A 24,450-nucleotide genomic window follows, 5' to 3' on the forward strand; every position below is an offset into this window, starting at 1 on the left:
GGTATGGGGTATGGAGTGTACGTAGTGTTATTGATAAGTGTATGTATGTATTGAATGTGTTTGCGTGTAAATGTGTTAAGTGTACAGAAAAAGCACTCGCATCCTCACCCAAACAGACTGTCGTTCACTAACTCACACTACCACTAACTCACTAACTCACACTACCACTAACTCTCTAACTCACACTACCACTAACTCTCTAACTCACAGTAACACTACCTCTCTAACTCACACTACCACTAACTCTCTAACTCACACTACCACTACCTCTCTAACTCACACTAACACTACCTCTCTAACTCACACTACCACTAACTCTCTAACTCACACTACCACTAACTCTCTAACTCCCACTACCACTAACTCACTCACGATAACACTAACTGACTCACAATAATGCACAAAATCTCTAAGCTCCAATCTCCAAAAACCCACCAGCAACACAGTGAAAGAAACCATTCTTGTGTGGTGCTTATATACCCTGTGTCAATGTTTAATGATGTACCGGTTTGCGTTGTAAATTGTGTTCATGTGTGCTTTATTAGCAATTAGTATTTGTGCAATGTGTATTAGGTGTGTGAATTTGCGCATGCTCATTTCGAGTTAGTATTTGTGGAATGTGTAGAATGCGATGATGTCATAGTTCTCGTTTTCTATAACATTGTCCCATAGTATTATGTTTAAATGTGAATTTGCGATGGTGTGGTATTAGTGAAGTGTTGTATATGTATGTTTGTCCTAATATATAGTAATATTGAATGCGAGTATTTTGCTAGTGTATGATTGTGATTTTTGTTTCCTTGTTGTTATTTTCCGTATTTCCGCATCTTAAATGATAGTCGTATTCCCTGTATTTTATTTAATTAAAATTCCCCCCGCTTCTGAATGTGTAATGCTTATGTGCTTTGTTTAGTGATTGTTGTTGTGACATTTGCGGCGTGTTATTGTTGTGCATTATGTGGTATGCATCATATGACCGAGCTGTGCGTATTTCTCGTGAGATCGAGTGTTAGATGAAAAAAGGGTGTTTGTTTGCTTTTCCATTGATCTCTATGGGAGACTGTCTAACGCGGGCAGGATTCCGCGTGTGAAATACACGCGTTAGGAGTATCGTTAGAAGGTTTTTTTTCAACTCTAAATACCGGCGTTAAAAAATGCCGTGCATTAGACATAAACCACGCGTAGCTATCGCACCCCATCTACCGCCAAACTCCAAATCTAGCCGTTGGTATCTTTTGTTAAAAAGCAGGGACATTTGCTTAGGAACCTGTCCATTTCTGGAGCACTATGTGGCAGCAGTTTGCAAGAATGTTATCCAATTGCAAGAGCACTAGATGGCAGCACTATTTCCTGTCATGTACTGCTCCAGATGTCTACCTAGCTAGCTCTTTTACAAAGAATTATGGGAACAATGCACATTTGATAATAGAAGTATAATTGGAAAGTTTTTTTTTGGGGGGGGTTTCATATCCCTTTAAGCTTTCATATGTGCTTGAAAAATTATACAACTACTTATAATTCTGCTTGTAAACTTATTAAGCTTTGTATTTTATAATTTTATCAGATTTGTCATAAAAATACATCTTAAAAATATGTGAAAGTGCTCCATTTTATGCATCAGTTATATGTAATTGCTGATGCAGTGTAGTGATGTCGCGAACAGTTCGCTGGAGAACAGTTCCCGGCGAACATAGCTTGTTCGCACTCGCAGCGGCGGGCGAACATATGCGATGTTCGATCCGCCCCCTATTCTTCATCATTGCCTAAACTTTGACCCTGTATCTCACAGTCAGCAGGCACATTCCAGCCAATCAGCAGCAGACCCTCCTTCCCAGACCCTTACACCTCATGGACAGCAGCCATTTTAGATTCATTTGGAAGCTGCATTGCTAGTGAGAGGAGGGACAAGTGTAGCTGCTGCTAATTTAATAGGGAAATCGATAGCTAGGCTAGTGTATTCAGTGTCCACTACAGTCCTGAAGGACTCATCTGATCTCTGCTGTAAGGACAGCACCCCAAAAAGCCCTTTTTAGGGCTAGAACTTTTTTTTTTTCTTTGTAACCTAATTGCATTTGCCTGCCTGTCAGCGTGTGTCAGGTTCACAGCATATACTGTGCCTACTTGCTCACTGCCACCACTAATATCTGGTGTAACATTATTGTAAATTTAAAAAAAACAAACTTTTACATCAGTCTGCTAGTGTAATCTAATTTCAGTTGCCAGGCCAGCCTGCCACTGCCAGCCTGTGTGTCAGGCTCACAGCATATACTATGCCTACTTGCTCAGGGCCACCACCAGTCATATCTGGTGTAACATTAGTGTAAATTTAAAAAAAAAACTTTTACATCAGTCTGCTAGTGTAATCTAATAGCAGTTGCTTGCCTGCCACTGCCAGCCTGTGTGTCAGGCTGACAGCATATACTGTGCCTACTTTCTCAGTGCCACCACTCATATCTGGTGTAACATTAGTGTAAATTTAAAAAAAAAATTTTTTTAACTCAGTCTGCTAGTGTAATCTAATTTCAGTTGCCAGGCCAGCCTGCCACTGCCAGCCTGTGTGTCAGGCTCAAAGCATATACTGTGCCTACTTGCTCAGTGCCACCACCAGTCATATCTGGTGTAACAGTAGTGTAAATTTAAAAAAAAAAACCCTTTACATCAGTCTGCTAGTGTAATCTAATAGCAGTTGCCTGCCTGCCACTGCCAGCCTGTGTGTCAGGCTCACAGCATATACTGTGCCTACTCGCTCAGTGCCACCACTCATATCTGTTGTAACATTAGTGTAAATTTTTTAAAAAAAACTTTTACATCAGTCTCCCAGTGTAATCTTATAGCAGTTGCCAGGCCAGCCTGCCACTGCCAGCCTGTGTGTTAGGCTCACAGCATATTCTGTGCCTACATGCTCAGTGCCCCCACCAGTCATATCTGGTGTAACAGTAGTGTAAATTTTTTAAAAAAAACTTTTACATCAGTCTGCTAGTGTAATCTAATAGCAGTTGCCTGCCTGCCACTGCCAGCCTGTGTGTCAGGCTCACAGCATATACTGTGCCTACTTGCTCAGTGCCACCACTCATATCTGGTGTAACATTAGTGTAAATTTAAAAAAAAACCTTTTACATCAGTCTGCTAGTGTAATCTAATTTCAGTTGCCAGGCCAGCCTGCCACTGCCAGCCTGTGTGTCAGGCTCACAGCATATACTGTGCCTACTCGCTCAGGGCCACCACTCATATCTGTTGTAACATTAGTGTAAATTTAAAAAAAAAAAACATTTTACATCAGTCTGCTAGTGTAATCTAATAGCAGTTGCCGGCCTGCCACTGCCAGCCTGTGTGTCAGGCTCACAGCATATACTGTGCCTACTTGCTCAGTGCCATCACCCATGTCTGGTGTAACATTAGTGTACATTTAGAAAAAAAAACTTTTACATCAGTCTGCAAGTGTAATCTAATTTCAGTTGCCAGGCCAGCTTGCCACTGCCAGCCTGTGTGTCAGCCTCACAGCATATACTGTGCCTACTCGCTCAGGGCCACCACTCATATCTGGTGTAACATTAGTGTAAATTAAAAAAAAAACTTTTACATCAGTCTGCTAGTGTAATCTAATTTCAGTTGCCAGTTGCCAGTTGCCAGGCCAGCCTGCCACTGCCAGCCTGTGTGTCAGGCTCACAGCATATACTGTGCCTACTTGCTCAGTGCCACCACTCATATCTGGTGTAACATTAGTGTAAATTTAAAAAAAAAAAAAACTTTTACATCAGTCTGCTAGTGTAATCTAATTGCAGTTGCCAGGCCAGCCTGCCACTGCCAGCATGTGTGTCAGGCTCACAGCATATACTGTGCCTACTTGCTCAGTGCCATCACCCATGTCTGGTGTAACATTAGTGTAAATTTAGAAAAAAAAACTTTTACATCAGTCTGCAAGTGTAATCTAATTTCAGTTGCCAGGCCAGCCTGCCACTGCCAGCCTGTGTGTCAGCCTCACAGCATATACTGTGCCTACTCGCTCAGGGCCACCACTCATATCTGGTGTAACATTAGTGTAAATTAAAAAAAAAACTTTTACATCAGTCTGCTAGTGTAATCTAATTTCAGTTGCCAGTTGCCAGGCCAGCCTGCCACTGCCAGCCTGTGTGTCAGGCTCACAGCATATACTACTTGCTCAGTGCCACCACTCATATCTGGTGTAACATTAGTGTAAATTTAAAAAAAAAAAAACTTTTACATCAGTCTGCTAGTGTAATCTAATTTCAGTTGCCAGGCTAGCCTGGTGTAACAGTAGTGTAAATTTTAATTTTTTTTTACATCAGTCTGCAAGTGTAAATTAATTTCAGTTGCCAGGCCAGCCTGCCACTGCCAGCCTGTGTGTCAGGCTCACAGCATATACTATGCCTACTTGCTCAGTGCCACCACCAGTCATATCTAGTGTAACAGAAGTCTAAATTTTTTTAAAAAAAACTTTTACATCAGTCTGCTAGTGTAATCTAATTGCAGTTGCCAGGCCAGCCTGCCACTGCCAGCATGTGTGTCAGGTTCACAGCGTATACTGTGCCCACTTGCCCAGTGCCACCACTCATATTATCTTGTTTAATAATAGTATGTGTACATTTAAAAATAAAAAAAACTATTTTGACTGTGAAACATCAGTCTGCTTTTTTGTGTCAGGCTCACAGAGTATACTGTGCCCACTTGTCCAGTGCCACCACTCATATTTTCTTGTTTTATAGTAGTGTAAGTGTACATTTTAAAAATAAAACAACTATTTTGACTGTGAAACATCAGTCTGCTTTTTTGTGTCAGGCTCACAGTGTATACTGTGCCCACTTGCCCAGTGCCACCACTCATATCTTGTTTAATAGTAGTGTAAGTGTACATTTAAAAAAATATATATATATTTTGACTGTGAAACATCAGTCTGCTTTTTTGTGTGAGGCTCACAGTGTATACTGTGCCCACTTGTCCAGTGCCACCACTCATATTATCTTGTTTAATAGTAGTTTAAGTGTACATTTTAAAAATAAAAAACTATTTTGACTGTGAAACATCAGTCTGCTTTTTTGTGTCAGGCTCACAGCGTATACTGTTCCCACTTGCCCAGTGCCACCACTCATATCTTGTTTAATAGTAGTGTAAGTGTACATTTAAAAATAAAAAAAATATTTTGACTGTGAAACATCAGTCTACTTCTTTTCCCAGCTGCTGGATCAGATCAGAGATTGTGAGTAAAACCTGCTCCTGCTGCCGGGTGATCTCACTCAGGACTCGCTTCTCTAGGTCTTCCAGCTGTTTCCTGATGTCCCTAATCAGGGCAGTGAGTCTCTCTGTTACACCAGCTGCTTTCTCTTGCACCCCGCTCCTGTGCTTCTGCAGACTCTGGACTCTTTTCTCAGTCTCCTCTCTCTTTGTGGTCAGTTTCTGCAGAACATTTCTCAGTTTCTTTTTCTTCTTCTCAGAAGCCTCATTCAGCAGCTTGACCTGGTGTCCCCTGTGCTCTCCAGCCAGGGAGCAGGACACACAGATACAGGCAGCATCCTCAGTGCAGTAATATAATAGGCGCATCTTGTGGGTGGAGCATTTTCTGTTACCACAGGAAGTGATTGCACGTGCAGTGACATCAGTGAGGACAAGGAACGGGACATGGCTAGCTTGGTATCCAACCTTGTGCAAATGGGGAGTTTGCGGTTGTGCAAATGGACTGTTTGCAGTTGTTTGCGGTGCGTTAAATGGGGAGTTTGGTCTGTCACTGTGAAGCGGGCGTAACCCTTACACTACCTGAACAATACAACATCATACCTGATGTTTTAAAGCACGTTATTCTAAACAATTTAGGAATTTTATGTGATTTATGCCCTTTATGGATTAAAAACAGACTCTGCATTAACTATGTAATTTTCCATGGGAGTTTTGCCATGGATCCCCCTCCGGAATGCCACAGTCCAGGTGTTAGTCCCCTTGAAACAACTTTTCCATCACTTTTGTGGCCAGAAAGAGTCCCTGTGGGTTTTAAAATTTGCCTGCCTATTGAAGTCAATGGCGGTTCGCCCGGTTCGCCCGTTCGCAAACTTTTGCGGAAGTTTGCGTTTGCTGTTCGCGAATGGAAAATTTTAGGTTCGCGACATCACTAATGTAGTGTAACCAGAAGAAGAAGATGATACTTTTTCTGTGTATGCCACTGCCTTGGCTGTTTTTGCCCCGTTGCTTACAGTGGAGGCTGCCAGCAAGCAGATATAGAACTTTTGTAGCATGTTTTGTTTTTAATTTTTTTTCATGCAATATAATTACAATGTCTAGTAGAGGCTTTAATAATGTGTTGCTCTGTGTGCAACAAGCTCCCTTCTATCCACAACCTCTTCAACTTCCATTCCCTGGAAACAGGCAAGGAGGTGGTGTAGGTATTTTACTTTCCTCTCATTTCACCAAATACAACCTATCTCTTTCCTCACATTTTGTTCCTTTGAAACCCACATGATTTGCTTACGCTCTCCTCTTTATCTCTATGTGTTGTGATTTTATATTGCCCTCCTAGCTAGGCTGAACATATTGCCGCTTTAAAAAGGGACACATATGAAAAATACATATGCCAGGGTTCTTATAACAGAACATTGTTCAAAGCATTTCTTTAAACAGCCCTGACATATGTATTTTTTATATGTGTCCCTTTTTAAAGCGGCAATATGGTCAGCCTACTCCTAGCTCAACTCAATTTCGCGTTCATTTTGCCTGCTACCTTATTTCTTCTCCTAAGACACCCCTGCCCTCATTCTAGGGGATTTGAACATCCCTGTCAACAATATTGCTATCCTTGCTGCAAAAAAACTTCTCCAGCTAACTTCCTCTTATGCTCTGTCTCTATGGTTCGACTCTCCCACTCACAAAGATGACCGCTTTCCTCTTTCTGACCATCATTTCCTTACTTGTAACATCACAGCACTTCCTACTAATCTCTCTCCTTCTAAGTTCTAACCCTCACACCAAGCTCCATAGGAGCATTAAGTCACTTAATCGGCAACATCTTTCAAGCTCTCTCAAACCTCTTCCCTCTTCTATTTCCTCCTTTTTCTGCCCTGACCAATCTTTCTGTCAATATAACTCTCTCAAACTTCACAAATTGTCCCTTTCCTCTTTCTGACCATCATCTCCTTACTTATCACAGCACTTCCTATTGCTCTTCCTCCTTCTAACCCTCACACCAAGCTCCATAGGAGCATTAAGTCACTTAATCGGCAACATCTTTCAAATGCTCTCAAACCTCTTCCCTCTTCTATCTCCTCCATTTCCTGCCCTGACCAATCCATCTGTCAATATAATTCCTCTCTTACAGCCATCCTTGACAAATTTTGTACCTCCTACCATAGCTCAAATGCACACAATCATCTTATGCCCTGGCATACTCCTCTGACACGCTACCTACATAGATGTCTCCACAATAGAGAGACATTGGAGAAAATACAGTTGTTCAGATGACTTTCTTCATTACAAGTTCATCTTAAATGCCTACTGTTCTGCCTTTAACCTCTCCAAGAAGGATTACTTCTCTACTCTTTTTATTTAAACCCAAAACTTCTGTTCTCCACTTTTAACAACCTTCTCTGCCCGTCCCCAGCTCCTTTTTCCACTCCACTCTCAGCTCAAGACTTTGACAACCACTTCACCAACAACATAGATTCCATGAGAAATGAATCCTCTCTCAACACACTACCAGTTTCCAACCCCCTCAACCGAACACCAATGTCTAAAACCCACAAAGACACAGATTCAGCTTTTTTTCTCCTGCTATTGAGAATGAAGTTTCTTCCCTTATATTCTCTTTTCATCTCACTGCCTGTCCCCTTGATCCTATCCAATCATAACTACGCCCCCCCTCTCCTACTCTTACTTATATCCTCACACATATGTTTAAAGGGACAGTTCACCCAAAAAATGTCTCTCCTTTAAATTGTTCCCAGTCATTCATTTTACCTGCTGGAGTGTTTTAAATAGTTTACAATTAGCTCCTTTACCCCAATTTTAGCATTTGAAATAGCTGATTTAGCCTGTGGTATCCCAACCTATACTGAAAGTTTCTATATTGGAGTATATTCTATTAAATAGCCTAAGTAAACACAGCCAACAGAAGAGATTACACTCTCAGTGGGGGGCATGATAGTTGAGTAATAAAATGATTATTTTCCATTGTTCCCTCTAAATATTGAGCTTTGGTTTTCTGGACAAATATAAGATAAGGAAGCAAGTCTGTGTACATAAAAGTGATAACATAATGAGATCTGATAGTACCTGAAGCTCAACCCATTGTAATAGGCTGTGGTTTAAAAGCACAAAACCAGCTACTTCATATACACAAATAAACCTGAAAATGCAATTTCTCATAAATGTTATACTCTGCTGCTGGTATAACAAGTCATTGAAAATACATTCATATAAAAACAATTTTACAGTGTACTGTCCCTTTAATCTCTCCCACAGCACTGGTATATATCCTTCATCCCTTAAACATGCACTAATCATACCTATCCTCAAAAAATATTCTCTCGAACCATTATCCCCATCCAACTAGCATCCTATTTCCCTACTCCCCCTTGCCTTCAAATTTCTGGAAAGGCTCATATATAAACGTTTATCACATTTCCTCACATTAAACTCCCTTCTTGATCCATTGCTATCTGGATTATGCCCCCAACACTCCACAGAAACTGCAATCATTAAGGTTACTAATGACCGAATTACAGAAAAATTAAAAAAACACTTTTCTCTATTATCTCTTCTTGATCTGTCTGCAGCCTTTGACACTGTTGAACACACTCTCTTGCTCTGGCACATCCTCTGATCCTTTACCACTTTCTGTTGGGGTACCACCAGGCTCTGTCCTTGGTCCCCTTCTCTTCTAAATGTATACATCATCCTTAGTATCCTTAATACAGTCCCATGGGTTTCAACACTATTTGTTTGCTGATGATACCCAAATCTACATCTCTGACCCATACCTATCCCCTTCCTTATTAACTTGTGTCACTAACTGTCTTTCTAATATTTCATCCTGGATGCCCTCTCATTACCTTAAGCTAAATCACTCCAAAACTGAGATCCTTATTTTCTCTAAAAAAAATAAAAACTCTCTTACTTTCTCGAACTGTTGATAATAACATCATTACCCCAACCCAGCATGCCCAATGTCTTGGGGTCAAACTTAACTCAGATCTCTTTTTCACTCCCCACATCCAGTCTTTGGCCAAATCCTGCCGCCTCCACCTTAAAAACATCTACAAAATTTGCCACTTTCTCACACAAGACAAAACTAAGACTTGAATCCACTCTCTCATTATCTCCCACCTTGTCTATTGCCACTCCATCCAGAGCCGGTGCTAGGATTTTTGGCCACACAGGTGAGGATAAATTTTGCCGCCCCCCCAGTGGTTGTGCTGCATAGCAAAATCAGACAGTGGTTGTACTGCATAGCAAAATCAGACAGTGGTTGTGCTGCATAGCAAAATCAGACATTGTTTGTGCTGCATAGCAAAATCAGACAGTGGTTGTGCTGCATAGCAAAATCAGACAGTGGTTGTGCTGCATAGCAAAATCAGACAGTGGATGTGCTGCATAGCAAAATCAGACAGTGTTTGTGCTGCATAGCAAAATCAGACAGTGGTTGTGCTGCATAGCAAAATCAGTCAGTGGTTGTGCTGCATAGCAAAATCAGACAGTGGTTGTGCTGCATAGCAAAATCAGACAGTGGTTGTGCTGCATAGCAAAATCAGACAGTGGTTGTGCTGCATAGCAAAATCAGACAGTGGTTGTGCTGCATAACAAAATCAGACAGTGGTTGTGCTGCATAGCAAAATCAGACAGTAGTTGTGCTGCATAGCAAAATCAGACAGTGTTTGTGCTGCTTAGCAAAATCAGACAGTTGTTGTGCTGCATAGCAAAATCAGACAGTGGTTGTGCTGCATAGCAAAATCAAATAGTGGTGCTGCATAGCAAAATCAGACAGTGGTTGTGCTGCATAGCAAAATCAGTCAGTGGTTGTGCTGCATAGCAAAATCAGACAGTGGTTGTGCTGCATAGTAAAATTAGACAGTGGTTGTGCTGCATAAAAAATAGGACAGTAGTTGTGCTGCATAACAAAATCACATAGTGGTTGTGCTGCATAATAAATCAGGCAGTGGTTTCTTGTGCCGCATAACAAATCAGACAGTGTTTTTTTTGTGCTGCATACAAATCACATAGTGGTTGTGCTGCATAATAAATCAGGCAGTGGTTTCTTGTGCCGCATAACAAATCAGACAGTGTTTTTTTGTGCTGCATACAAATCAGACAGTGGTTGTGCTGCATAACAAAATCAGACACAGGTTGTGCTGCATAACAAAATCAGACAGTGGTTGCTTGTGCTGCATAACAAAATCAGACAGTGGTTGTGCTGCATAACAAATATATATATATATATATATATATATATTTAAAATTACATCTAAATCTTATTGATTTATTATTACTGCCTAATCAGTGACAATTAATGATGAGGGGGCAAAGTGTGTGTGAGTAACACTGAGATAGAGCCACTGCCCCAGGAGGACAGGACTTACCTCCATATTGATATGTTTTTCTCCCTCTGGACACATCAGTGCTATTCTTCATAGCGTGAGAGTGGGATGCCCGTCCATCCAAGGAGCACAGAGAGAGTAATAGAGGGCAGCACATCATGTATGTAACCCCTATGCTGGAAGTCTGGAACCAACTAGCATCGCTCTGCATAGGCTGGTGTCCAAAGGGTGCGCGGCATGCCTAAAACTTCAGAAGTTCAGCTCAAGCATTGGGCTCCCGGCTCTGCAGTCTGCACGTCAGATACATCACATCAAACGAACTGCAGACTGACGTGGTGCATGCAGACTAAGTTTTTTTACCCCAGGACGGCACTGTCAGGCAGCCAACACTTTGTGCACAGCGCAAGCGCAACACATATTGCCAATATTAGCCCGGCCCCGTCGTCATTACATTTATTCAGCCGGCCCTTAGCTGTGATGACTTTTGGCCTGCCGCCGCCGCCCGCCAGTTTTTAAATAAAAAAATTCTAAAACGCCTAAGGAATATAAAAAACTGTGAATTGCACCTTTCTTTAATGTGCTCCTCTGCAGCAAATGATTATGAATAGGCTCACTAAATAAAATAAAAAACAAATTTGAAAAAAAATATCATGGTTGTTTTTCTCCAAGATTGCGCCCCACTGCTTGGGCGCCCTAAGGCTTTATGCAAGCGCCAGGCCTGGTTGTGCTGCATAGCAAAATCAGACAGTGGTTGAGCTGCATAGCAAAATCAGACAGTGGTTGTGCTGCATAGCAAAATCAGACAGTGGTTGAGCTGCATAAAAAAATCAGACAGTGGTTGTGCTGCATAGCAAGATCAGACAGTGATTGTGCTGCATAATAAATCAGACACTGGTTGCTTGTGCTGCATAGCAAATCAGACAGTGGTTGTTTGTGCTGCATACAAATCAGACAGTGGTTGTGCTGCATAACAAATCAGACAGTGGTTGTGCTGCATAACAAAATCAGACACAGGTTGTGCTGCATAACAAAATCAGACAGTGGTTGCTTGTGCTGCATAACAAAATCAGACAGTGGTTGCTTGTGCTGTATAACAAAATCAGACACAGGTTGTGCTGCATAACAAAATCAGACAGTGGTTGCTTGTGCTGTTTAACAAAATCAGACAGTGGTTGTGCTGCATAACAAATATATATATATATATATATATATATATATATATATACAGATATATTTAAAATTACATCTAAATCTTATTGACTTATTATTACTGCCTGATCAGTGACAATGAATGATGAAGATTACGCCCCACTGCTTGGGCGCTATAAGGCGGCTGCCCAGATGCCTTTATGCAAGTGCCGGGCCTGGTTGTGCTGCATAGCAAAATCAGACAGTGGTTGTGCTGCATTGCAAAATAAGACAGTGGTTTAGCTGCATAGCAAAATCAGACAGTGGTTGAGCTGCATAGTAAAATCAGACAGTGGTTGTGCTGCATAACAAAACCAGACAATGGTTGTGCTGCATAACAAAATCATACAGTGGTTGTGCTGCATAGAAAAATCAGACAGTGGTTGTGCTGCATAGCAAGATCAGACAGTGGTTGTGCTGCCTAATAAATCAGACATTGGTTGCTTGTGCTGCATAGCAAGTCAGACAGTGGTTGTTTGTGCTGCATACAAATTTAGACAGTGGTTGTGCTGCATCTAAATCTTATTGATTTATTATTACTGCCTGATCAGTGACAATGAATGATGAGGGGGCAAAGTTGGTGTGAGTAACACTGAGATAGAGCCACTGCCCCAGGAGGACAGGACTTACCTCCATATTGATATGTTTTTCTCCCTCTGGACACACCAGTGCTATTCTTCATAGTGTGAGAGTGGGACGTCCGGCTATCCAAGGAGCACAGAGAGAGTAAGGGAGGGCTGCACATCATGTGTGTAACCCCTGTGCTGGAAGTATGGAACCAACCAAATCACGTGGTGCGGGCAGGCTAAGTTTTTTACCCCAGGACGGCACTATCAGGCAGCCAACACTTTGTGCGCAGTGCAAGCGCAACACATATTGCCAATATTAGCCTGGCCCATCATTACATTTATTCAGCCGGCTCTTAGCTATGATGACTTCTGGCCTGCCGCCGCTGCCCACCAGTTTTTGAATAAAAAAAAAGGCTAAAACTCCTGGCAGCGCCTAAGGAATATAAAAAAAACTGTCTTAATGTGCTCCTCTGCAGCAAATGATTATGAATAGACTCACAAAATAAAATACATTTTTTTTTTTAAATATCATTGTTGTTTTTCTCCAGGATTGCACCCCACTGCTTGGGCGCAATAAGACGGCTGCCTAACCTGCCTTTATGCAAGCGCCGGGCCTGTACCTACTCACAAAGCCCCCAGCTCACCCTAGCCGTCCCTCTTACACAAACAGCCCCCTGTTCACCCTGCCTGCCTCTCCCTCTCACACACAAAGCCCCCTGCTCACCCTACCTGGCCTACACACACACATCACACATCCCCCAGATCACCCTTTGTGCTCCTCTCACACAAACAGTAAGGGCAGTGATAGGAAGCATCCCATTTCACCTAGGTCTATTTTTTAAGTTTATAATCATTGCTATTATTATTATTAATAATAATATGCACTAGAGTGTCCCTTAAATCCATATTTTGTATGTCATTAAAAGCCAAGGAGTTAAGACTGCGTTTTGTGAGCTACCATCAGTTATTTACTTGCATTAGGGCATCCAGCAGGTGATGTAATGACACTTAGGTGTATTATAGTAACCAGTAGCAAATATATGTAAGGGGGAGCACAAGTAGCTGATCTTGCCTAGGGCGCAAAATAGTCAAGCACCGGTCCTGCTTGTGCCCACTTTTATACATGTCACAGTGCATGCTGGTACAACTTTCCAGTGAGAATGAGTTGTTCTCTGTCACATGGGAAAAAAATAACACCTTTGGTAATGCAGACAGTTTATTTACGTCTAGTCTGGTTTCTATCAATCTTTGCTACTTATAGCACACCAATTTATGTGAATACATCTGGCTCTAATTTTGATAAATGTTGGCATTAGATAGTAATTTAGAGGGCTCAAAGTGAGGCAGCTATTATAACATATGCTCAATTCTATATTTAGAAAGTTTTATAAATGGACTGAAAAGGGTGAGCCAATTACAATAGCCATATATGTGCAGTCACCAATTTAGCAGCTATCTTCCAGTGATGCATTGATGCTTCTAACCATACCTAGGTATGTTTTCAACTACTAAGAGCACACAGCAAAGTAGATAATAAAGAAAATTAGAAAGTTGCTTAAAACTATTATGGGTCCCTTTAAGATAGCCAAGAGATATCTTGATATGTATTCTTATTAAATATGGTTACCTACAATGGAATATAAGCTACATTGTATGAAAGACCACAATCACTGACCAATATATTCAATAAAAAAAACATTCTTTTTAATCATTAATCATTATTAATAATAATATAATTATTAATCATTATTAATAATAATTAAGCAATAATTAGCCTAGATTCAATTAAATTTGTTTGTGAACATAATATCACACTAAAGAGGCATGGCTAACAGTGAGAGGAACAAGACATGTTTGCTGTGAGCTCCATCTAAAAAGAGTAAAAAGCCAGTAAAAATCATAATATTCTCTCCAGATTTTGCATCTTGGGACTGATTACATAGAGGAAGACAGCGGCAAAAAAATGGAGGACCTTTTTAGAAATCAGCTGCGAGTCTCTAGTCTACAGTGAGCCCCTGGATCATAGCCAGCCGTTGGAGGGTCGGGGCTCCGCTCCGATGGCTGGGAGAAGCATACAGATACTAAGCCCTAGAGAAACACTCCTGATATTGGAAGGCACCGTATAAGGTAAACTAGAGTGACCAGACGGTTGTCACGGAAAGCATCAAGGATCCTAGAAGAACCGACCCTTGCAACAGACAGGCTTATTTGGCCAGTAAGAAGGGGAGCTGCAGTGGGGAAGCAATACTGTAAGGGCAGTGATACTGAACTTCCCATTCTAGCAATTAAATCACTGGAGGTATTAAATAATAATAGGTCAGAGGAGAATACATAACTTTAATTTTATTAGTACTGAGGTGTGGCGGGAAAAGACGCCATCTTGTTAAGCCTAGGTTCTCTTATTCAGATGCGTCACTGGCATTTTGTAGCTCACAGATTTGAACTAAGATCCATGTTATATACTGGTGTTTCTGGTTGATCTCAACTGCATAATATTTGCAACTACAGCATGTAACAACCCTATATAAAGCCTAAAAGTTCCTTCTAAGACCTTTTAATAAAAAAATAAGAAAAGGCATCATCGTTTATCCCTTTAGCCTGATTGGGAGGTGTATATAACCTCTTTTTGGGAGCTGTCTGAAGGGTGTTATAAGAGGTCTAAAGTCATTAGACAACGGAACAGGTCAGCAAACACTTATACATTTTACTTCCACTACCCTCTAGAGACTTAACAACAATGGAATATTAAGTATGGGTACAAAAGAGATGGTGGGGGTCTTTTAACCCTTGAGAATCTGCACAAAGTAAGTAAAATATCACTCAATATGAAGTGCAAATACAGTCAACTTTCAAAGTATATTTCAGCTATAGTCATAATTATTTGTTAAGGCTGATAGGATGAAGAATAAAACTCAGACAGTCAGAGTGCCTTAACAAATCACAAAAAAAGCTAAAACAATTGGAAAAGGGCACCCCTATTACTAGTGACAATATGAATGCAAGTATTTCTGATACATCTGCACCAAACATAATGGACTCCCAATATAAAGAACTCCTGTCACAGATAAAATCTTTATTTCAGGAAGAACTCAAGACTGCTCTGTCAGATTTGAGACAAGACATCAAAGATATCAGCAGCCGCACTGCGTAACTTGAAGAAAGAACAGACAACATCACAGAGGAAATTCCGCTAATCCATAACTCCTTATCAGCACATGCTGAATACATCGCCAAGCTAGAAGAACAAATAGAGAAACCGGAAAATAGATCTCGTAGATCCAACCTCCACATCAGGAATCTGCCAGAATCTTATAAAAATTTACAAGAAACCATGACCAAGCTTTCTAAGCAACTTGTTCCAGAGATTGAACCTGAGTTGTTTCTCATGGACAGAGTGCATAGAGCTTCAACTAAACCTCAACAATCATTAACAAGAGACATTATACTTAAGCTCCATTACTTCCATGTCAAAAAACGTATTCTTAATGCGGCCAGAACAAAGCAGAACATCACTTTTGAGAGCCATTCAATCCAAATATTTTCTGATATAGCGCCCATCACACTACAAAAGCGTAGAGAACTCAAACCAATTACAGCTGCCCTTTCTAAAGCACAGATCAAATACAGGTGGAACTTCCCTTTCAGACTTGTATTTTCTCACCAAAATATCAACCATACATGCTCTACAATAGCAGAGGGATTAACTATTCTACAGCAACTACAGATTCAGGTGGAGCTTCCCTCCACCCCTCTAAGAGGTCTTCTGTCTGGTCTTAACTTTCAGACCATGTAGTTATTCTGATTTCCGATTGCCTGTATTTGCAACATTTCGTTATCTGTTTAACCTTGTTATGGTTGTATTATATACCCAAATGTTCTAATATAATCATAAGCTTTTTTATTCTTCTCAGGAGCTCAACATCTTCCATTTCCCTCCTCATCCCCCTTCCCCCACATCCTTTTACCTCACCCCCTCCAAATTCCCCATCCTCCCCTGTCCTCCTCCTCCCCTTCCATTACCATTTACTTACCTCCCTACTTTGATCCCCCTTATGCCACATATTAATTATCAAGGGAACAAGAGTAGATACATATTTTATTATAGGCCCTACCAGACCTGCTTTCCCATATCTATTTTCGAAATACCCAGTTATAGTATACTAATACTTTTATAAGCTGTTTAGTATTTCTTATTATTTGATATATTTAAAACCAGTTGTATTTTTTATTAGAGTTGCCCAGTTTGATAACATGTAACTATTGTTTACAGGATAAAGAATCTTGTGTTGAGTTCGCAGTCACTGTTTTACTTTTATTGCAGAATATGCTGCCTAATGGTTGGGATCTATTAATCAGATGTCTTCCATATTTGGTAAGTACTGGCTCTCCACCACAAGGGTCTCTCTGGGATTATACTGGACCCCACATGACCTTCATGTTTGATGAAATCACAGTGTTAATGGTGCCCATTGTGTCCCGAGATGTCTATTAATATAATATCTCATAATGCGAGGGGTCTAAACTCCGACATCAAAAGAAAAAAGGCAATATCTACTTATAAGACCTGAAAAGGCACATATTGTTATGATACAGGAGACACACTTCACCAAGGCATACACACCAAAATATTGGGATAAGATGTACCCAGTCCAGTACCACACAGTATGTAATAAAAAGAAGGGTGGGGTCACGATTCTTCTTCACTCATCCTTAAATTTTAAAGAGGAGGAAGTTACTATAGATATAGATGGGAGATACCTCTTTCTTAGAGGTCTAATCCAGAATACTCCAGTCATAATAGCTAATATATACGCTCAAAATGAACATCAAGCAACTTTTCTGACAAAAGTGAGTAAACTGTTAACACTGGAAGAAATATTAAATTATTATTGGTGGAGATTTTAATCTTGCATTAGATCACAAGCTAGATTGTTCTACACAGGGGACAACCCAAGCTAAAAGCCAATCCTCACACAATATCTTAAAAGATTTTATAGCGGATCATAACCTCATTGATAGTTGGAGAACATTACATGATAATACAAGAGACTATACATATTTCTCGCCCATGCATAACACACACTCTGGGATAGATTATATCTTCATGAGCCAAATCTTGACACCACTCCTGTTAAAAGCCTCAATATTAAATTGTCTGTGGTCAGACCATTCTATGGTTGAAACCACGCTGGCTGGAATATTGAACCCTAATAGAGTAAAATCCTGGGCATTAAATACTAGTATGTTACAGGATAAAGTGTTGTTACAACAACTCCGCCAACAGATCTCTGAGTTCATCTCTATCAATGAACATAGTACTTCTAACTCCCTATTCACCTGGGGTGCTTTAAAAGCGTATGTTAGGGTTTTTTGATTTCTGAATCGAATAAGAGGAGTAAACAAAATAAAGCTAAACTGACACAGCTACAACATGAAGCTAATTTACTAAATACCCAAATGATTACTCACCCAAACAAAAAAAAAAAATATTAAACAGCTTAGAGCCAAGAATGATGAGATATATCAATTATTAGATAAAGAAGCAATAAGGTCCATCAAAATTATAGACACACATTATTATATTTACAGCAACAAACCAGACAAAATGCTTGCCAATACGCTCAAGGAATTAACTAGAAATGCCACAGTGCTGCAACTGCAGATGCAGGATGGCTCATCTACTAATGACCCTCTATGTATTGCCAATATGTTTGCTGAATTTTATAATGATTTATATAATCTTCCTGACCCCAATAGGGGCAAAGACAAGTCGAGGGATCTAGACAACTTTTTGGGCCAAAGCTCCCTATTAAAGGTTTCCGTAGACGAGCTCAAGTCTCTGAACTCTCCTATTACTCAGGAGGAGGTTAAGGCATCCATAAAAAACCTTAAAAGTTCCAAAACACCTGGTCCAGATGGCTACTCTGGGATCTTTTACAAATCCTTACAAGATATTATGATTCCCCAGCTGACCCGGATTTGTATTTCCATTATGAAGGGTATAGAAATTTCTAGAGAAATGTTAATGGCCAGAATTGCTGTCATACCAAAACCGGGTAAAAATAAACAACACTGCCAAAATTATAGACCAATTTCCCTAATAAATCAAGATATTAAGATCCTTACTAAAATCTTGGCCAATCGACTCAACCCCATTATTAAAAATGTAATGCACACAGATCAGGTGGGATTTATAAGGAACAGGGAAGCCCCAGACAATATCTGTAAAATTATCAATTTGATTAATGTGGCCACTGTTTAAGGAACGCCTTCTCTGTTTCTATCCTTGGATGCAGAGAAGGCATTCAATATGATTAGCTGGGACTATATGTTTGCTGTCTTTAAAAAAATAGGAATACAGGGAGAATTCTGTGATGCACTCACTACCCTCTACTCCGTCCCCACGGCCTTTGTTAAACTTTCAGGATACCAATCAAAACCAATACATATCAAAAATGGTACAAGGCAGGGATGTCCCCTTTCACCACTATTGTTTGCTCTTTGTATCGAGCCATTGGCGGTTAAAATCAGGGACGATTTAGATATCTCGGGAGTGAAGGTGGGTCAAACTGAATATAAAGTATCTCTTTTTGCAGATGATGTTATTCTGTCTTTAACTAAGCCACTTCTATCCCCCCACTATATGCGTCAATACACCGTTTTAGTTAGTTATCAGGATATAAGATAAACCAAGATAAATGTGAGGCTTTGGGCATAAAATTACCCCAACATACAAAAAAAAAAAACTCCTGGAGCTGAATTTCTCTTTCAAATGGGCCCCCAAAACACTTAAATATTTGGTGATAAATCTTCCTGCAGACATTTACACCTTTTACCAGACTAACTATATCCCTATGTTCAAACATATCAGATGCCTTATTGTGAAATTGTTAAAACTTAAGATTTCCCTATATGGGAGAATAGTATCAACAAAAAATGACATTATTGACAAAATTATTGTATTTATTTCGTTCCTTACCTGTGTCGATACCAATCTCGGAATTGAATGCTTTGCAGGAAGACATAATGCACTTTATATGGCAAGGTAAAAAAGCTAGAATAAGACAAACCTTACCACCCCAAAAGAAGCCCTTGCAATTTATGTCCTCCTGGCCACAAAATTAACGATAGCCCGATCATGGAGGAATGAGAACCCCCCATCCTTCTCCCAGACCCTGGCCGTAATCCAATATATTGGACACATGGAGCAGTACTCCTACAAGGCCCTAGACAAAGTTGACTCTTTCTTTGAGATCTGGTCCCCCTGGCTTATGAAATTCCCTGACTGGGGCACACGCCAAACCACAAATCCTCAAACTTAGACACCTCTCTACTCCTTTCCCACTCCCCCCCACCTCCTTCTACCTCTCCCCCGGACAGCATACTACTACCTCACTTTCATACCAATATCCAGTATCCACGCCTTATATCTCCTATTATAGCTACGCATATATTTTTGAAATAACTACTCATATTAACTCTACAGCTTCCAAACCCACTCCCCTATAAAAGGAAAAAAAACGAATTGAGTTCATATTTAACCATAACATGGGTTATGCTCCCCCTACAAGCTCGCATTACAATGAGACACTGAGATGATATACCTTGCATTATATTATTTTCTTTTAATATGGCAATAACCATACTAATACAATGTTCTTACTGTAATTGTCTACTCAATGTTCTTCTTACCCAAATGTTATTGTTCTACTTTTCATTTGACTCAATAAAAAATTTGTTTAAAAAAAAAAAAAAAAAGCTAGAATAAATAAAAAAATTATGTGCAACCATAAGGAATGTAGGGGAATGCCAGATTTAGTATCATATTACCAGGTGGCTAGACTAGCCCAGTCAATACATTGGTTTAAAAGGTAAGCAAGGGGCTCAATGGGTACATATTGAGGCTGATGTATTAGAAATTTATCATATCTCGAGTCTCCTATGGGCTCCAAGGAACTTTAGGCACCCCTTACAAAGCAAATTAATGGCGATCTCCAACACCTTATATCGGTGGAAGAAATTAAATGCAAGACATGCACTTATTCAAGCTGAGTCCAGAATGACACCCCTAGTATTACCACAGTCCACTATCAGTATGATAGTTCGACAAAAATGGGCTAATAAGGGCCTTTATAGAATAGCCAATGTGATAATAGATGATAAACTAATATCCTATGCACAATATAAAGATCTCGACCCTAATGAGCGCAATATATGGTTTCATTACCTGCAATTGAAATCAAGTGTACAAGAAATCTCAAGTAATTTAAAATTCCCTACAAATAACACTTTTAAATCTTTATGTTTAATTAAAGAATACACTACAGGCATGATAACAATTCTCTATCGGTTGCTTAAAAGCAAATATTCTTTAAATAAGTCTTTGCTTATGTTGAGGTGGGAAAGTACTTGGACACTACTTGGCCCCTTAAAACCTGGGTTGATAATTTTACCAGTGGTCTCTCATTTTCACATAACACGACTCTCAAGGAGAACTATATAAAGGTGGCTTTTAGGTGGTACCTTCACCCGACCAGGTTCGAAGGAGGGGAAAACCAACTCCAGCATTTGTGTAATAGAGGGTGCGGGGAGAGGGGTTCATTTATACACATGTGGTGGCACTGCATCAAAGTCAGAGAAGTGTGGGCGCAAGCTTCCACTCAGTTTTTCAAACAAAAATAGTTCTTACTCCTGAACAAGGCTTATTACATTTTAAGATACCACAGCTCCCAAAAAGATGCCAGTCATTGACCAGGATAATCTGTACAGTAGTGAGAATAAGCCTGGGCCAACACTGGAAAAATGCACCACCAGATTTCTCTGTTATTTATAATAAAATAACGCACCACTATAATATGACCAGCATGACAGCCAAGGCACTGAACACGAGAGATAGCTTTCTCATACAATGGGAACCCTTTATAAGGTTTCATGAAAATAGGGACAGGGAGTATAGGTTACGCTTCTTATTAAGCCTTGCCCTTGGGGGAGGCGGTGTGGTGGAGAGCCGGGACCAAGGAGACTCATTTGAGGGCTTGAAATGAAATGACTGTATTTTTTAGGCTGTGAAATGTTTGATTTTTGAAACTAGAATAATACATCTTGATGTGACACAGAATGTAAACACGCAGTGAAGTTCTTTATTTGAGGTGAGACATTTCTTACCTACTGAATGTAATGCTATGTGACGTTTGATGCAATCTACTTTAGCAACTTGTTATTTGAATCATACTGGTTTATTGTATACTGTTAAATGTCTTATTTGAAAACTATAATAAAAATTATTTCAAAATAATATCACACTAAAAAAAATTGTTTGCAACTTTGAAAATTGCAGAATTCATTAAGATTTGTAATTGTCTCTAATCATAGCAAGTAATGTTCCATCATCAATGGAGCTGCATTTTTCTTGTAGTTTTTTACGTCCTGATGACTAAAAAGAGTTCCACTAGGAAGGATCTCGGCATTACAAAAACAATTGCAAAACAAATTAATGCGAGACAAAAAATGTACCCTCTATAAAACACTCCATTCTAGCATAGGAACAAAAGAAAACTTGAAAACAGATTAAGAAAAAGAAGATAAGATACTTCACAAAGGCCTTTGTGTCATTTTAAATTCTACATGAGGAGTCCAGGTTTAGGTGAATAATCAGAATCATGATGCAAAAACACCCTGGAATGCTTACATTCAGATCATCATTGGTATTTGTGAGATTGATTAAACGAACTTTGTCATTTTGAGCGAGACTACTTTACCGCGATAAAACAGACGCCATAGTTTGCTGTGCAAATTGTAATTTACTTAAAGGACCAGTCAACACAGTAGATTTGCATAATTAACAAATGCAAGATTACAAGACAATACAATAGAACTTAGTCTGACCTTCAAATGGGTAGTAGATTTTTTTCTGACAATTTTAAAAGCTATGTCTATTTCCACTCCCACTCTACCATGTGATAGCCATCAGCCAATCACAAATACATACATGCTTATTCTGTGAATTCTTGCACATGCTCAGTAGGAGCTAGTGACTCAAAAAGTTTAAATATAAAACGACTGTGCACATTTTGTTAATGGAAGTAAATTGGAAAGATTTTAAATTGCATGCTCTATCTGAATAATGAAAGTTTAATTTTGACTTGAGTGTCCCTTTAAAGGGACTTGAATCCCAAGGGGTCGATCCGATATAAATCGTCGCCCGCAAAAGCCGGCGACACCAATATTTGCGCGGGTTTGGTATCACATATACGGCGTAACCTAGAAGTTACGCCCGTATATTTTTGCCGTCGCCCGCAGTTTTTTGGGCCATAGGCAGGTATACCAAACCCGCGCAGTTTGGTATCCAATATGCAGCGTAAGGACTTACGTGGCGAAAATGGAGAAAACTTACTCCATTTTCACCTCGCCACAAAAAGCAGCCGTAAGAAGCCTTACGCTGACTATTGGAGCCCCGTAACTCCCTAAACTAACTAGAAAATAAACCTAACACCTAACGCATGCGCAATGTCTATCTCCCTGTCAACCGCGATCCCCCCCCCCCCCCGAAATCCTAATAAAGTTATTACCCCCTAAACCGCCGCTCCCGGACCCCGCCGCCATCTACATAAACTAACCCCCTACTGTGAGCCTCTAAATCCGCCGCCATCTACCTTATCTATCCCCTAATCTGACCCCTTACACCGCCGCCACCTATATAAAAATTATTAACCCCTAATCTAATCCCCCTATACCGCCGCCAGCTATATTAATATTATTAACCCCTAATGTAAGCCCCTTACACCGCCGCCATCTCTATTAAAATGATTAACCCCTAATTTAATCTACCTACCCCGCCGCCAGCTATATTATCTATATTAACCCTAAGTATATTATAGTAAATATAGTTATTACATTATATATTAACTATATTAACCCTAATTATATTAGGCTTAATATAGTTAATATAGTTACTATAGTATTTATATTAACTATATTAACTCTATCTAACCCTAACTAAATTTATATTAAATTAATCTAATTCATTTATAAACTAAAATATTCCTATTTAAATCTAAATACTTACCTATAAAGTAAACCCTAAGATAGCTACAATATAATTAATAATTACATTGTAGCTATGTTAGGGTTAATATTTATTTTACAGGTAAATTGTTATTATTTTAACTAGGTATAATAGATATTAAATAGTTATTAACTATTTAATATCTACCTAGTTAAAATAATTACCCAATTACCTGTAAAATAAATCCTAACCTAAGTTACAAATACACCTACACTATCAATAAATTTAATAAACTACAAACATCTATCTAAAAATACAATTAAATTAACTAAACTAAATTAAAAAAAAAACAAACACTAAATTACAAAAAATAAAAAAAAGATTACAAGATTTTTAAGCTAATTACACCTATTCTAAGCCCCCTAATAAAATAATAAACCCCCAAAATAAAAAAAATTCCCTGCCCTATTCTAAATTCAACAAATTTCAAAGCTCTTTACCTTACCAGCCCTTAAAAGGGCCTTTTGTGGGGCATGCCCCAAAGAATTCAGCTCTTTTGCATACAACAAATACAATACCCCCCCCATTACAACCCACCACCCACATACCCCTATTCTAAACCCACCCAAACCCCCTTAAAAAAGCCTAACACTACCCCCCTGAAGATCTCCCTATCTTGTCTTCACCACACCGGGCCGAACTCCTGATCCGATCCGGGCGATGTCTTCCTCCAAGCGGCAAAGAAGAATTCTTCCTCCGGCGACGTCTTCCTCCAAGCGGCAGCAAAGTCTTCATTCTTCCGGCGGCATCTTCAATCTTCTTTCTTCGCTCCGCCGCCGCGGAGCATCCATCCCGGCCGACTGCTGAACTTGGAATGAGGTACCTTTAAATGACGTCATCCAAGATGGCGTCCGCCGAATTCCGATTGGCTGATAGGATTCTATTAGCCAATCGGAATTAAGTTAAAAAAATCTGATTGGCTGATTGAATCAGCCAATCAGATTCAAGTTCAATCGATTGGCTGATCCAATCAGCCAATCAGATTGAGCTCGCATTCTATTGGCTGATCGGAACAGCCAATAGAATGCGAGCTCAATCTGATTGGCTGATTGGATCAGCCAATCGGATTGAACTTGAATCTGATTGGCTGATTCAA

Source organism: Bombina bombina, chromosome 4 (genome assembly GCF_027579735.1).
Source record: "Bombina bombina isolate aBomBom1 chromosome 4, aBomBom1.pri, whole genome shotgun sequence".
In the NCBI taxonomy this organism is placed as follows: Eukaryota; Metazoa; Chordata; class Amphibia; order Anura; family Bombinatoridae; genus Bombina; species Bombina bombina.